Raw genomic sequence first — 20592 nt, forward strand, 5'->3', positions numbered from 1 at the left:
CTATATACTGTAAATAAACTATCAAAAGCTTCAGTAATTATATTTAATATTCTGTACATAAAATATCAAAAATTACACCAAATGTATATTATACACTCTAAATAAAATATCAAAAAGGTCAGTAAATATATATTACACACTTTGTAAAATATCAAAAACTACACCAAATATATATTATATAATTTACATAAAATATCAAAAGTACACCAAGTAAATATTATATACTGTACATAAAATATCAAAAAGTACAGTAAATATATTTCATATATTGTACATATAATATTAACTAAAAGTACACCAAATACATTTTACATACTTTAAATAAAATATCAAAACTTACAGTAAGTATATATTATCTACTGTACATAAAATATCAAAAAGTACACCAAATATGTGTTATATATACTGTAAATAAACTATCAAAATCTTCAGTAATTATATTTAATATACTGTACATAAAATATCAAAAATTACACAAAATGTATATTATACACTCTAAATAAAATATCAAAAAGGGCAGTAAATATATATTACACTCTATGTAAAATATCAAAAACTACAGCAACTATATATTATATAATTTACATAAAATATCAAAAGTACACCAAATATATATTATATACTGTACATAAAATATCAAAAAGTACAGTAAATATATTTCATATATTGTACATATAATATTAACTAAAAGTACAACAAATACATTTTACATACTGTAAATAAAATATCAAAATTACAGTAAGTATATATTATCTACTGTACATAAAATATCAAAAAGTACACCAAATACGTGTTATATATACTGTAAATAAACTATCAAAATCTTCAGTAATTATATTGAATATACTGTACATAAAATATCAAAAATTACACCAAATGTATATTATACACTCTAAATAAAATATCAAAAAGGACAGTAAATATATATTACACTCTATGTAAAATATCAAAAACTACACCAAATATATATTATATAATTTACATAAAATATCAAAAGTACACCAAATATATATTATATACTGTACATAAAATATCAAAAAGTACAGTAAATATATTTCATATATTGTACATATAGTATTAACTAAAAGTACACCAAATACATTTTACATACTCTAAATAAAGTATCAAAACTTACAGTAAGTATATATAATCTACTGTACATAAAATATCAAAAAGTACACCAAATATGTGTTATATATACTGTAAATAAACTATCAAAATCTTCAGTAATTATATTTAATATACTGTACACAAAATATCAAAAATTACACAAAACGTATATTATACACTCTAAATAAAATATATAAAAGGACAGTAAATATATATTACACTCTATGTAAAATATCAAAAACTACACCAACTATATATTATATAATTTACATAAAATATCAAAAGTACACCAAATATATATTATATACTGTACACAAAATATCAAAAAGTACAGTAAATATATTTCATATATTGTACATATAATATTAACTAAAAGTACAACAATTACATTTTACATAATGTAAATAATATATCAAAAATTACAGTAAGTATATATTATCTACTGTACATAAAATATCAAAAAGTACACCAAATATGTGTTATATATACTGTAAATAAACTATCAAAATCTTCCGTAATTATATTTAATATACTGTACATAAAATATCAAAAATTACACCAAATGTATATTATACACTCTAAATAAAATATCATAAAGGACAGTAAATATATATTACACTCTATGTAAAACATCAAAAACTACACCAACTATATATTATATAATTTACATAAAATATCAAAAGTACACCAAATATATATTATATACTGTACATAAAATATCAAAAAGTACAGTAATTATATTTCATGTATTGTACATATAATATTAACTAAAATACAACAAATACATTTTACATACTGTAAATAAAATATCAAAAATTACACTAAGTATATATTATCTACTGTACATAAAATATCGAAAAGTACACCAAATATGTGTTATATATACTGTAAATAAACTATCAAAATCTTCAGTAATTATATTTAATATACTGTTCATAAAATATCAGTAATTACACCAAATGTATTTTATACACTCTAAATAAAATATCAAAAAAGACAGTATATATATATTACACTGTATGTAAAATATCAAAAACTACACCAAATATATATTATATAATTAACATAAAATATCAAAAGTACACCAAATATATATTATATACTGTACATAAAATATCAAAAAGTACAGTAAATATATTTCGTATATTGTACATATAATATTAACTAAAAGTACACAAAATACATTTTACATACTGTAAATAAAATATCAAAAATTACAGTAAGTATATATTATCTACTGTACATAAAATATCAAAAAGTACACCAAATATGTGTTCTATGTACTGTAAATAAACTATCAAAATCTTCAGTAATTATATTTAATATACTGTACATAAAATATCAAAAATTACACCAAATGTATATTATACACTCTAAATAAAATATCAAAAATGACAGCAAATATATATTACACTCTATGTAAAATATCAAAAACTACACCAACTATTTATTATATAATTTACATAAAATATCAAAAGTACACCAAATATATATTATATACTATACATAAAATATCAAAAAGTACAGTAAATATATTTCATGTATTGTACATAAAGAATTAACTAAAAGTACACCAAATACTTTTTACATACTGTAAATAAAATATCAAAAATTACAGTAAGTATATGTTATCTACTGTACATAAAATATCAAAAAGTACACGAAATATGTGTTATATATACTGTAAATAAACTATCAAAATCTTCAGTAATTATATTTAATATACTGTTCATAAAATATCAGTAATTACACCAAATGTATTTTATACACTCTAAATAAAATATCAAAAAGGACAGTAAATATATATTACACTCTATGTAAAATATCAAAAACTACACCAAATATATATTATATAATTTACATAAAATATCAAAAGTACACCAAATATATATTATATACTGTACATAAAATATCAAAAAGTACAGTAAATATATTTCAAATATTGTACATATAATATTAACTAAAAGTACACCAAATACATTTTACATACTGTAAATAAAATATCAAAAATTACAGTAAGTATATATTATCTACTGTACATAAAATATCAAAAAGTACACCAAATATGTGTTATATATACTGTAAATAAACTATCAAAATCTTCAGTAATTATATTTAATATACTGTTCATAAAATATTAGTAATTACACCAAATGTATTTTATACACTCTAAATAAAATATCAAAAAGGACAGTATATATATATTACACTCTATGTAAAATATCAAAAACTACACCAAATATATATTACATAATTTACATAAAATATCAAAAGTACACCAAATATATATTATATAGTGTACATAAAATATCAAAAAGTACAGTAAATATATTTCATATATTGTACATATAGTATTAACTAAAAGTACAACAAATACATTTTACATACTGTAAATAAAATATCAAAAATTACAGTAAGTATATATTATCTACTGTACATAAAATATCAAAAAGTACACCAAATATGTGTTATATATACTGTAAATTAACTATCAAAATCTTCAGTAATTATATTTAATATACTGTACATAAAATATCAAAAATTACACCAAATGTATATTATACACTCTAAATAAAATATCAAAAAGGACAGTAAATATATATTACACTCTATGTAAAATATCAAAAACTACACCAACTATATATTATATAATTTACATAAAATATCAAAAGTACACCAAATATATATTATATACTGTACATAAAATATCAAAAAGTACAGTAAATATATTTCATATATTGTACATCAAGTATTAACTAAAAGTACACCAAATATATTTTACATAATGTAAATAAAATCTCAAAAATTACAGTAAGTATATATTATCTACTGTACATAAAATATCAAAAAGTACACCAAATATGCGTTCTATATACTGTAAATAAACTATCAAAAGCTTCAGTAATTATATTTAATATACTGTACATAAAATATCAAAAATTACACCAAATGTATATTATACACTCTAAATAAAATATCAAAAAGGTCAGTAAATATATATTACACTCTTTGTAAAATATCAAAAACTACACCAAATATATATTATATAATTTACATAAAATATCAAAAGTACACCAAGTAAATATTATATACTCTACATAAAATATCAAAAAGTACAGTAAATATATTTCATATATTGTACATATAATATTAACTAAAAGTACACCAAATACATTTTACATACTTTAAATAAAATATCAAAACTTACAGTAAGTATATATTATCTACTGTACATAAAATATCAAAAAGTACACCAAATATGTGTTATATATACTGTAAATAAACTATCAAAACCTTCAGTAATTATATTTAATATACTGTACATAAAATATCAAAAATTACACAAAATGTATATTATACACTCTAAATAAAATATCAAAAAGGGCAGTAAATATATATTACACTCTATGTAAAATATCAAAAACTACAGCAACTATATATTATATAATTTACATAAAATATCAAAAGTACACCAAATATATATTATATACTGTACATAAAATATCAAAAAGTACAGTAAATATATTTCATATATTGTACATATAATATTAACTAAAAGTACAACAAATACATTTTACATACTGTAAATAAAATATCAAAATTACAGTAAGTATATATTATCTACTGTACATAAAATATCAAAAAGTACACCAAATACGTGTTATATATACTGTAAATAAACTATCAAAATCTTCAGTAATTATATTGAATATACTGTACATAAAATATCAAAAATTACACCAAATGTATATTATACACTCTAAATAAAATATCAAAAAGGACAGTAAATATATATTACACTCTATGTAAAATATCAAAAACTACACCAAATATATATTATATAATTTACATAAAATATCAAAATACACCAAATATATATTATATACTGTACATAAAATATCAAAAAGTACAGTAAATGTATTTCATATATTGTACATATAATATTAACTAAAAGTACACCAAATACATTTTACATACTGTAAATAACATATCAAAAATTACAGTAAGTATATGTTATCTACTGTACATAAAATATCAAAAAGTACACCAAATATGTGTTATATATACTGTAAATAAACTATCAAAATCTTCAGTAATTATATTTAATATACTGTTCATAAAATAACAAAAATTGCACCAAATGTATATTATACCCTCTAAATAAAATATCAAAAAGGACAGTAAATATATATTACACTCTATGTAAAATATCAAAAACTACACCAAATATATATTATATAATTTACATAAAATATCAAAAGTACACCAAATATATATTATATAGTGTACATAAAATATCAAAAAGTACAGTAAATATATTTCACATATTGTACATATAATATTAAATAAAAATACACCAAATAAATTTTACATACTGTAAATAAAATATCAAAAATTACAGTAAGTGTATATTATCTACTGTACATAAAATATCAAAAAGTACACCAAATATGTGTTATGTATACTGTAAATAAACTATCAAAATTTTCAGTAATTATATTTAATATACTGTACATAAAATATCAAAAATTACACCAAATGTATATTATACACTCTAAATAAAATATCAAAAAGCACAGTAAATATATATTACACTCTATGTAAAATATCAAATACTACACCAAATATATATTATATAATTTACATAAAATATCAAAAGTACACCAAACATATATTATATACTGTACATAAAATATCAAAAAGTACAGTAAATATATTTCATATATTGTACATATAATATTAACTAAAAGTACACCAAATACATTTTACATACTGTAAATAAAATATCAAAAATTACAGTAAGTATATATTATCTACTGTACATAAAATATCAAAAAGTACACCAAAGATGTGTTATATATACTGTAAATAAACTATCAAAATCTTCAGTAATTATATTTAATGTACTGCACATAAAATATCAAAAATTACACCAAATGTATATTATACACTCTAAATAAAATATCAAAAAGGACAGTAAATATATATTACACTCTATGTAAAATATCAAAAACTACACCAAATATATATTATATAATTTACATAAAATATCAAAATTACACCAAATATATATTATATACTGTACATAAAATATCAAAAAGTACAGTAAATATATTTCATATATTGTACATATAATATTAACTAAAACTACATCAAATACATTTTACATACTGTAAATAAAATATCAAAAATTACAGTAAGTATATATTATCTACTGTACATAAAATATCAAAAAGTACACCAAATATGTGTTATATATACTGTAAATAAACTATCAAAATCTTCACTAATTATATTTAATATACTGTACATAAAATATCAAAAATTACAACAAATGTATATTATACACTCTAAATAAAATATCAAAAATGACAGTAAAGATATATTACACTCTATGTAAAATATCAAAAACTACACCAAATATATATTATATAATTTACATAAAATATCAAAAGTACACCAAATATATATTATATACTGTTCATTAAATATCAAAAAGTACAGTAAATATATTTCATATATTCTACATGTAATATTAACTAAAAGTACACCAAATACATTTTACATACTCTAAATAAAATATCAAAAACTACAGTAAGTATATATTATCTGCTGTACATAAAATATCAAGAACTACACCAAATATGTGTTATATATACTGTAAATAAATTATCAAAATCTTCACTAATTATATTTAATATACTGTACATAAAATAACAAAAATTACACCAAATGTATATTATACACTCAAAATAAAATATCAAAAATGACAGTAAATATATATTACACTCTATGTAAAATATCAAAAACTACACCAAATATATATTATATAATTTACATAAAACATCAAAAGTACACCAAATATATATTATATACTGTACATAAAATATCAAAAATTACAGTAAATATATTTCATATATTGTACATATAATATTAACTAAAAGTACACCAAATGCATTTTACATACTGTAAATAAAATATAAAAAATTACAGTAAGTATATATTATCTACTGTACATAAAATATCAAAAAGTACACCAAATATGTGTTATATATACTGTAAATAAACTATCAAAATCTTCAGTAATTATATTTAATATACTGTTCATAAAATATCAAAAATTACACCAAATGTATATTATACACTGTAAATAAAATATCAAAAAGGACAGTAAATGTATATTACACTCTATGTAAAATATCAAAAGCTACACCAAGTATATATTATATAATTTACATAAAATATAAAAATTACACCAAATATATATTATATACTGTACATAAAATATCAAAAAGTACAGTAAATATATTTCATATATTGTACATATAATATTAAGTAAAAGTACACCAAATACATTTTACATACTGTAAATAAAATATAAAAAATTACAGTAAGTATATATTATCTACTGTACATAAAATATCAAAAGGTACACCAAATATGTGTTATATATACTGTAAATAAACTATCAAAATCTTCAGTAATTATATTTAATATACTGTACATAAAATATCAAAAATTACACCAAATGTATATTATACACTCTAAATAAAATATCAAAAAGGACAGTAAATATATATTACACACTATGTAAAATATCAAAAACTACACCAAATATATATTATATAATTTACATAAAATATCAAAAGTACACCAAGTATATATTATATACTGTACATAAAATATCAAAAAGTACAGTAAATATATTTCATATATTGTACATATATTATTAACTAAAAGTACACCAAATACATTTTACATACTGTAAATAAAATATCAAAGATTACAGTAAGTATATATTATCTACTGTACATAAAATATCAAAAAGTACAGTAAATATATTTCATATATTGTACATATAATATTAACTAAAAGTACAACAAATACATTTTACATACTCTAAATAAAATATCAAAAATTGCAGTAAGTATATATTATCTACTGTACATAAAATATCAAAAAGTACACCAAATATGTGTTATATATACTGTAAATAAACTATCAAAATCTTCAGTAATTATATTTAATATACTGTTCATTAAATATCAAAAATTACACCAAATGTATATTATACATTCTAAATAAAATATCAAAAAGGACAGTAAATATATATTACACTCTATGTAAAATATCAAAAGCTACACCAAGTATATATTATATAATTTACATAAAATATAAAAATTACACCAAATATATATTATATACTGTTCATAAAATATCAAAAAGTACAGTAAATATATTTCATATATTGTACATATAATATTAAGTAAAAGTACACCAAATACATTTTACATACTGTAAATAAAATATAAAAAATTACAGTAAGTATATATTATCTACTGTACATAAAATATCAAAATGTACACCAAATATGTGTTATATATACTTTAAATAAACTATCAAAATCTTCAGTAATTATATTTAATATACTGTACATAAAATATCAAAAATTACACCAAATGTATATTATACACTCTAAATAAAATATCAAAAAGGACAGTAAATATATATTACACACTATGTAAAATATCAAAAACTACACCAAATATATATTATATAATTTACATAAAATATCAAAAGTACACCAAGTATATATTATATACTGTACATAAAATATCAAAAAGTACAGTAAATATATTTCATATATTGTACATATATTATTAACTAAAAGTACACCAAATACATTTTACATACTGTAAATAAAATATCAAAGATTACAGTAAGTATATATTATCTACTGTACATAAAATATCAAAAAGTACCCCAAATATGTGTTATATATACTGTAAATAAACTATCAAAATCTTCAGTAATTATATTTAATATACTGTTCATAAAATATCAAAAATTACACCAAATGTATATTATACACTCTAAATAAACTATCAAAAAGGACAGTAAATATATATAACACTCTATGTAAAATATCAAAAACTACTCCAAATATATATTATATAAATTACATAAAATATCAAAAGTACACCAAATATATATTATATAATGTACATAAAATATCAAAAAGTACAGTAAATATATTTCATATATTGTACATATAATATTAACTAAAAGTACACCAAATACATTTTACATACTCTAAGTAAAATATCAAAAATTACAGTAAGTATATATTATCTACTGTACATAAAATATCAAAAAGTACACCAAATATGTGTTATATATACTGTAAATAAACTATCAAAATCTTCAGTAATTATATTTAATATACTGTACATAAAATATCAAAAATTACACCAAATGTATATTATACACTCTAAATAAAATATCAAAAAGGACAGTAAATATATATTACACTCTATGTAAAATATCAAAAACTACACCAAATATATATTATATAATTTACATCAAATATCAAAAGCACCCCAAATATATATTATATACTGTACATAAAATATCAAAAAGTACAGTAAATATATTTCATATATTGTACATATAATATTACCGAAAAGTACAACAAATACATTTTACATACTGTAAATAAAATACAAAAAATTACAGTAAGTATATATTATCTACTGTACATAAACTATAAAAAAGTACACCAAATATGTGTTATATATACTGCAAATAAACTATCAAAACCTTCAGTAATTATATTTAATGTACTGTTCATACAATATCAAAAATTACACCAAATGTATATTATACACTCTAAATAAAATATCAAAAATGACAGTAAATATATATTACACTCTATGTAAAATATCAAAAACTACACCAAATATATATTATATAATTTATATAAAATATCAAAATTACACCAAATATATATTATATACTGTACATAAAATATCAAAAAGTACAGTAAATATATTTCATATATTGTACATATAATATTAACTAAAAGTGCAACAAATACATTTTTCATACTGTAAATAAAATATCAAAAATTACAGTAAGTATATATTATCTACTGTACATAAAATATCAAAAAGTACACCAAAGATGTGTTATATATACTGTAAATAAACTATCAAAATCTTCAGTAATTATATTTAATATACTGTACATTAAATTTAAAAATTTCACCAAATGTATATTATACACTCTAAATAAAATATCAAAATGGACAGTAAATATATATTACACTCTATGTAAAATATCAAAAACTACACCAAATATATATTATATAATTTACATAAAATATCAAAAGTACACAAAATATATATTATATACTGTACATAAAATATCAAAAAGTACAGTAAATGTATTTCATATATTGTACATATAATATTAAAAAAAAGTACACCAAATACATTTTACATACTGTAAATAAAATATCAAAAATTTCAGTAAGTATATATTATCTACTGTACATAAAATATCAAAAAGTACACCAAAGATGTGTTATATATACTGTAAATAAACTATCAAAATCTTCAGTAATTATATTTAATATACTGTACATTAAATATAAAAATTACACCAAATGTATATTATACACTCTAAATAAAATATCAAAAAGGACAGTAAATATATATTACACTCTATGTAAAATATCAAAAACTACACCAAATATATATTATATAATTTACATAAAATATCAAAATACACCAAATATATATTATATACTGTACATAAAATATCAAAAAGTACAGTAAATATATTTCATATATTGTACATATAATATTAACTAAAAGTACACCAAATACATTTTACATACTGTAAATAACATATCAAAAATTACAGTAAGTGTATGTTATCTACTGTACATAAAATATCAAAAAGTACACCAAATATGTGTTATATATACTGTAAATAAACTATCAAAATCTTCAGTAATTATATTTAATATACTGTTCATAAAATAACAAAAATTGCACCAAATGTATATTATACCCTCTAAATAAAATATCAAAAAGGACAGTAAATATATATTACACTCTATGTAAAATATCAAAAACTACACCAAATATATATTATATAATTTACATAATATATCAAAAGTACACCAAATATATATTATATAGTGTACATAAAATATCAAAAAGTACAGTAAATATATTTCACATATTGTACATATAATATTAAATAAAAGTACACCAAATAAATTTTACATACTGCAAATAAAATATCAAAAATTACAGTAAGTGTATATTATCTACTGTACATAAAATATCAAAAAGTACACCAAATATGTGTTATGTATACTGTAAATAAACTATCAAAATTTTCAGTAATTATATATAATGTACTGCACATAAAATATCAAAAATTACACCAAATGTATATTATACACTCTAAATAAAATATCAAAAAGGACAGTAAATATATATTACACACTATGTAAAATATCAAAAACTACACCAAATATATATTATATAATTTACATAAAATATCAAAAGTACACCAAGTATATATTATATACTGTACATAAAATATCAAAAAGTACAGTAAATATATTTCATATATTGTACATATATTATTAACTAAAAGTACACCAAATACATTTTACATACTGTAAATAAAATATCAAAGATTACAGTAAGTATATATTATCTACTGTACATAAAATATCAAAAAGTACAGTAAATATATTTCATATATTGTACATATAATATTAACTAAAAGTACAACAAATACATTTTACATACTGTAAATAAAATATCAAAAATTGCAGTAAGTATATATTATCTACTGTACATAAAATATCAAAAAGTACACCAAATATGTGTTATATATACTGTAAATAAACTATCAAAATCTTCAGTAATTATATTTAATATACTGTTCATTAAATATCAAAAATTACACCAAATGTATATTATACATTCTAAATAAAATATCAAAAAGGACAGTAAATATATATTACACTCTATGTAAAATATCAAAAGCTACACCAAGTATATATTATATAATTTACATAAAATATAAAAATTACACCAAATATATATTATATACTGTTCATAAAATATCAAAAAGTACAGTAAATATATTTCATATATTGTACATATAATATTAAGTAAAAGTACACCAAATACATTTTACATACTGTAAATAAAATATAAAAAATTACAGTAAGTATATATTATCTACTGTACATAAAATATCAAAATGTACACCAAATATGTGTTATATATACTGTAAATAAACTATCAAAATCTTCAGTAATTATATTTAATATACTGTACATAAAATATCAAAAATTACACCAAATGTATATTATACACTCTAAATAAAATATCAAAAAGGACAGTAAATATATATTACACACTATGTAAAATATCAAAAACTACACCAAATATATATTATATAATTTACATAAAATATCAAAAGTACACCAAGTATATATTATATACTGTACATAAAATATCAAAAAGTACAGTAAATATATTTCATATATTGTACATATATTATTAACTAAAAGTACACCAAATACATTTTACATACTGTAAATAAAATATCAAAGATTACAGTAAGTATATATTATCTACTGTACATAAAATATCAAAAAGTACCCCAAATATGTGTTATATATACTGTAAATAAACTATCAAAATCTTCAGTAATTATATTTAATATACTGTTCATAAAATATCAAAAATTACACCAAATGTATATTATACACTCTAAATAAACTATCAAAAAGATCAGTAAATATATATAACACTCTATGTAAAATATCAAAAACTACTCCAAATATATATTATATAAATTACATAAAATATCAAAAGTACACCAAATATATATTATATAATGTACATAAAATATCAAAAAGTACAGTAAATATATTTCATATATTGTACATATAATATTAACTAAAAGTACACCAAATACATTTTACATACTCTAAGTAAAATATCAAAAATTACAGTAAGTATATATTATCTACTGTACATAAAATATCAAAAAGTACACCAAATATGTGTTATATATACTGTAAATAAACTATCAAAATCTTCAGTAATTATATTTAATATACTGTACATAAAATATCAAAAATTACACCAAATGTATATTATACACTCTAAATAAAATATCAAAAAGGACAGTAAATATATATTACACTCTATGTAAAATATCAAAAACTACACCAAATATATATTATATAATTTACATCAAATATCAAAAGCACCCCAAATATATATTATATACTGTACATAAAATATCAAAAAGTACAGTAAATATATTTCATATATTGTACATATAATATTACCGAAAAGTACAACAAATACATTTTACATACTGTAAATAAAATACAAAAAATTACAGTAAGTATATATTATCTACTGTACATAAACTATAAAAAAGTACACCAAATATGTGTTATATATACTGCAAATAAACTATCAAAACCTTCAGTAATTATATTTAATGTACTGTTCATACAATATCAAAAATTACACCAAATGTATATTATACACTCTAAATAAAATATCAAAAATGACAGTAAATATATATTACACTCTATGTAAAATATCAAAAACTACACCAAATATATATTATATAATTTATATAAAATATCAAAATTACACCAAATATATATTATATACTGTACATAAAATATCAAAAAGTACAGTAAATATATTTCATATATTGTACATATAATATTAACTAAAAGTGCACCAAATACATATTTCATACTGTAAATAAAATATCAAAAATTACAGTAAGTATATATTATCTACTGTACATAAAATATCAAAAAGTACACCAAAGATGTGTTATATATACTGTAAATAAACTATCAAAATCTTCAGTAATTATATTTAATATACTGTACATTAAATTTAAAAATTTCACCAAATGTATATTATACACTCTAAATAAAATATCAAAATGGACAGTAAATATATATTACACTCTATGTAAAATATCAAAAACTACACCAAATATATATTATATAATTTACATAAAATATCAAAAGTACACAAAATATATATTATATACTGTACATAAAATATCAAAAAGTACAGTAAATGTATTTCATATATTGTACATATAATATTAAAAAAAAGTACACCAAATACATTTTACATACTGTAAATAAAATATCAAAAATTTCAGTAAGTATATATTATCTACTGTACATAAAGTATCAAAAAGTACACCAAAGATGTGTTATATATACTGTAAATAAACTATCAAAATCTTCAGTAATTATATTTAATATACTGTACATTAAATATAAAAATTACACCAAATGTATATTATACACTCTAAATAAAATATCAAAAAGGACAGTAAATATATATTACACTCTATGTAAAATATCAAAAACTACACCAAATATATATTATATAATTTACATAAAATATCAAAATACACCAAATATATATTATATACTGTACATAAAATATCAAAAAGTACAGTAAATATATTTCATATATTGTACATATAATATTAACTAAAAGTACACCAAATACATTTTACATACTGTAAATAACATATCAAAAATTACAGTAAGTATATGTTATCTACTGTACATAAAATATCAAAAAGTACACCAAATATGTGTTATATATACTGTAAATAAACTATCAAAATCTTCAGTAATTATATTTAATATACTGTTCATAAAATAACAAAAATTGCACCAAATGTATATTATACCCTCTAAATAAAATATCAAAAAGGACAGTAAATATATATTACACTCTATGTAAAATATCAAAAACTACACCAAATATATATTATATAATTTACATAATATATCAAAAGTACACCAAATATATATTATATAGTGTACATAAAATATCAAAAAGTACAGTAAATATATTTCACATATTGTACATATAATATTAAATAAAAGTACACCAAATAAATTTTACATACTGCAAATAAAATATCAAAAATTACAGTAAGTGTATATTATCTACTGTACATAAAATATCAAAAAGTACACCAAATATGTGTTATGTATACTGTAAATAAACTATCAAAATTTTCAGTAATTATATTTAATATACTGTACATAAAATATCAAAAATTACACCAAATGTATATTATACACTCTAAATAAAATATCAAAAAGGACAGTAAATATATATTACACACTATGTAAAATATCAAAAACTACACCAAATATATATTATATAATTTACATAAAATATCAAAAGTACACCAAGTATATATTATATAGTGTACATAAAATATCAAAAAGTACAGTAAATATATTTCATATATTGTACATATAATATTAACTAAAAGTACACCAAATACATTTTACATACTGTAAATAAAATATCAAAGATTACAGTAAGTATATATTATCTACTGTACATAAAATATCAAAAAGTACCCCAAATATGTGTTATATATACTGTAAATAAACTATCAAAATCTTCAGTAATTATATTTAATATACTGTTCATAAAATATCAAAAATTACACCAAATGTATATTATACACTCTAAATAAAGTATCAAAAAGGACAGTAAATATATATAACACTCTATGTAAAATATCAAAAACTACTCCAAATATATATTATATAAATTACATAAAATATCAAAAGTACACCAAATATATATTATATAATGTACATAAAATATCAAAAAGTACAGTAAATATATTTCATATATTGTACATATAATATTAACTAAAAGTACACCAAATACATTTTACATACTCTAAGTAAAATATCAAAAATTACAGTAAGTATATATTATCTACTGTACATAAAATATCAAAAAGTACACCAAATATGTGTTATATATACTGTAAATAAACTATCAAAATCTTCAGTAATTATATTTAATATACTGTACATAAAATATCAAAAATTACACCAAATGTATATTATACACTCTAAATAAAATATCAAAAAGGACAGTAAATATATATTACACTCTATGTAAAATATCAAAAACTACACCAAATATATATTATATAATTTACATCAAATATCAAAAGTACCCCAAATATATATTATATACTGTACATAAAATATCAAGAAGTACAGTAAATATATTTCGTATATTGTACATATAATATTACCGAAAAGTACAACAAATACATTTTACATACTGTAAATAAAATACAAAAAATTACAGTAAGTATATATTATCTACTGTACATAAACTATAAAAAAGTACACCAAATATGTGTTATATATACTGCAAATAAACTATCAAAACCTTCAGTAATTATATTTAATGTACTGTTCATACAATATCAAAAATTACACCAAATGTATATTATACACTCTAAATAAAATATCAAAAATGACAGTAAATATATATTACACTCTATGTAAAATATCAAAAACTACACCAAATATATATTATATAATTTATATAAAATATCAAAATTACACCAAATATATATTATATACTGTACATAAAATATCAAAAAGTACAGTAAATATATTTCATATATTGTACATATAATATTAACTAAAAGTGCAACAAATACATTTTTCATACTGTAAATAAAATATCAAAAATTACAGTAAGTATATATTATCTACTGTACATAAAATATCAAAAAGTACACCAAAGATGTGTTATATATACTGTAAATAAACTATCAAAATCTTCAGTAATTATATTTAATATACTGTACATTAAATTTAAAAATTTCACCAAATGTATATTATACACTCTAAATAAAATATCAAAATGGACAGTAAATATATATTACACTCTATGTAAAATATCAAAAACTACACCAAATATATATTATATAATTTACATAAAATATCAAAAGTACACCAAGTATATATTATATAGTGTACATAAAATATCAAAAAGTACAGTAAATATATTTCATATATTGTACATATAATATTAACTAAAAGTACACCAAATACATTCTACATACTGTAAATAAAATATCAAAGATTACAGTAAGTATATATTATCTACTGTACATAAAATATCAAAAAGTACCCCAAATATGTGTTATATATACTGTAAATAAACTATCAAAATCTTCAGTAATTATATTTAATATACTGTTCATAAAATATCAAAAATTACACCAAATGTATATTATACAGTCTAAATAAAGTATCAAAAAGGACAGTAAATATATATAACACTCTATGTAAAATATCAAAAACTACTCCAAATATATATTATATAAATTACATAAAATATCAAAAGTACACCAAATATATATTATATACTGTACATAAAATATCAAAAAGTACAGTAAATGTATTTCATATATTGTACATATAATATTAAATAAAAGTACACCAAATACATTTTACATACTGTAAATAAAATATCAAAAATTACAGTAAGTATATATTATCTACTGTACATAAAATATCAAAAAGTACACCAAAGATGTGTTATATATACTGTAAATAAACTATCAAAATCTTCAGTAATTATATTTAATATACTGTACATTAAATATAAAAATTACACCAAATGTATATTATACACTCTAAATAAAATATTAAAAAGGACAGTAAATATATATTACACTCTATGTAAAATATCAAAAACTACACCAAATATATATTATATAATTTACATAAAATATCAAAATACACCAAATATATATTATATACTGTACATAAAATATCAAAAAGTACAGTAAATGTATTTCATATATTGTACATATAATATTAACTAAAAGTACACCAAATACATTTTACATACTGTAAATAACATATCAAAAATTACAGTAAGTATATGTTATCTACTGTACATAAAATATCAAAAAGTACACCAAATATGTGTTATATATACTGTAAATAAACTATCAAAATCTTCAGTAATTATATTTAATATACTGTTCATAAAATAACAAAAATTGCACCAAATGTATATTATACCCTCTAAATAAAATATCAAAAAGGACAGTAAATATATATTACACTCTATGTAAAATATCAAAAACTACACCAAATATATATTATATAATTTACATAAAATATCAAAAGTACACCAAATATATATTATATAGTGTACATAAAATATCAAAAAGTACAGTAAATATATTTCACATATTGTACATATAATATTAAATAAAAGTACACCAAATAAATTTTACATACTGTAAATAAAATATCAAAAATTACAGTAAGTGTATATTATCTACTGTACATAAAATATCAAAAAGTACACCAAATATGCGTTATATATACTGTAAATAAACTATCAAAATCTTCAGTAATTATCTTTAATATACTGTACATAAAATATCAAAAATTACACCAAATGTATATTATACACACAAAATAAAATATCAAAAAGGACAGTAAATATATATTACACACTATGTAAAATATCAAAAACTACACCAACTATATATTATATAATTTACATAAAATATCAAAAGTACACCAAATATATATTATATACTGTACATAAAATATCAAAAAGTACAGTAAATATATTTCATATATTGTACATATAATATTAACTAAAAGTACACCAAATACATTTTACATACTGTAAATAAAGTATCAAAACTTACAGTAAGTATATATTATCTACTGTACATAAAATATCAAAAAGTACACCAAATATGTGTTATATATACTGTAAATAAACTATCAAAATCTTCAGTAATTATATTTAATATACTGTACATAAAATATCAAAAATTACACAAAATGTATGTTACACTCTAAATAAAATATATAAAAGGACAGTAAATATATATTACACCCTATGTAAAATATCAAAATCTACACCAACTATATATTATATAATTTACATAAAATATCAAAAGTACACCAAATATATATTATATACTGTACATAAAATATCAAAAAGTACAGTAAATATATTTCATATATTGTACATATAATATTAACTAAAAGTACAACAAATACATTTTACATACTGTAAATAATATATCAAAAATTACAGTAAGTATATATTATCTACTGTACATAAAATATCAAAAAGTACACCAAATACGTGTTATATATACTGTAAATAAAGTATCAAAATCTTCAGTAATTATATTTAATATACTGTACATAAAATATCAAAAATTACACCAAATGTATACTATACCTTCCAAATAAAATATCAAAAAGGACAGTAAAATATATATTACACTCTATGTAAAATATCAAAAACTACACGAAATATATATTATATAATTTACATAAAATATCAAAAGTACACCAAATATATTATATACTGTACATAAAATATCAAAAAGTACAGTAAATATATTTCATATATTGTACATATAGTATTAACTAAAAGTACACCAAATACATTTTACATACTGTAAATAAAATATCAAAAATTACAGTAAGTATATATAATCTACTGTACATAAAATATCAAAAAGTACACCAATTATGTGTTATATATAGTGTAAATAAACTATCAAAAACTTCAGTAATTATATTTAATATACTGTACATAAAATATCAAAAATTACACCAAATGTATATTATACACTCTAAATAAAATATCAAAAAGGACAGTAAATATATATTACACTCTAAGTAAAATATCAAAAACTACACCAACTATATATTATATAATTTACATAAAATATCAAAAGTACACCAAATATTAATTATATACTGTACATAAAATATCAAAAGTACAGTAAATATATTTCATATATTGTACATATAATATTAACAAAAAGTACAACAAATACATTTTACGAACTGTAAATAAAATATCAAAAATTACAGTAAGTATATATTATCTACTGTACATAAAATATCAAAAAGTACACCAAATATGTGTTATATATACTGTAAATAAATTATCAAAATCTTCAGTAATTATATTTAATATACTGTACATAAAATATCAAAAATTACACCAAATGTATATTATACACTCTAAATAAAATATCAAAAAGGACAGTAAATATATATTACACTCTATGTAAAATATCAAAAACTACACAAACTATATATTATATAATTTACATAAAATATCAAAAGTACACCAAATATATATTATATACTGTACATAAAACATCAAAAAGTACAGTAAATATATTTCATATATTGTACATATAATATTAATAAAAGTACACCAAATACATTTTACTTACTGTAAATAAAATATCAAAAATTACAGTAAGTATATATTATCTACTCTACCTAAAATATCAAAAAGTACACCAAATATGTGTCATATATACTGTAAATAAACTATCAAAATCTTCAGTAATTATATTTAATATACTGTTCATAAAATATCAGTAATTACACCAAATGTACTTTATACACTCTAAATAAAATATCAAAAAGGACAGTAAATATATATTACACTCTATGTAAAATATCAAAAACTACACCAACTATATATTATATAATTTACATAAAATATCAAAAGTACACCAAATATATATTATATACTGTACATAAAATATCAAAATTACAGTAAATGTATTTCATATATTGTACATAAAGTATTAACTAAAAGTACACCAAATACATTTTACATACTGTAAATAAAATATCAAAAATTACAGTAAGTATATATTATCTACTGTACATAAAATATCAAAAAGTACACCAAATACGTGTTATATATACTGTAAATAAACTATCAAAATCTTCAGTAATTATAT

The sequence above is a fragment of the Pan paniscus genome, chromosome 14 (genome assembly GCF_029289425.2).
Source record: "Pan paniscus chromosome 14, NHGRI_mPanPan1-v2.0_pri, whole genome shotgun sequence".
NCBI classification, from domain to species: domain Eukaryota; kingdom Metazoa; phylum Chordata; class Mammalia; order Primates; family Hominidae; genus Pan; species Pan paniscus.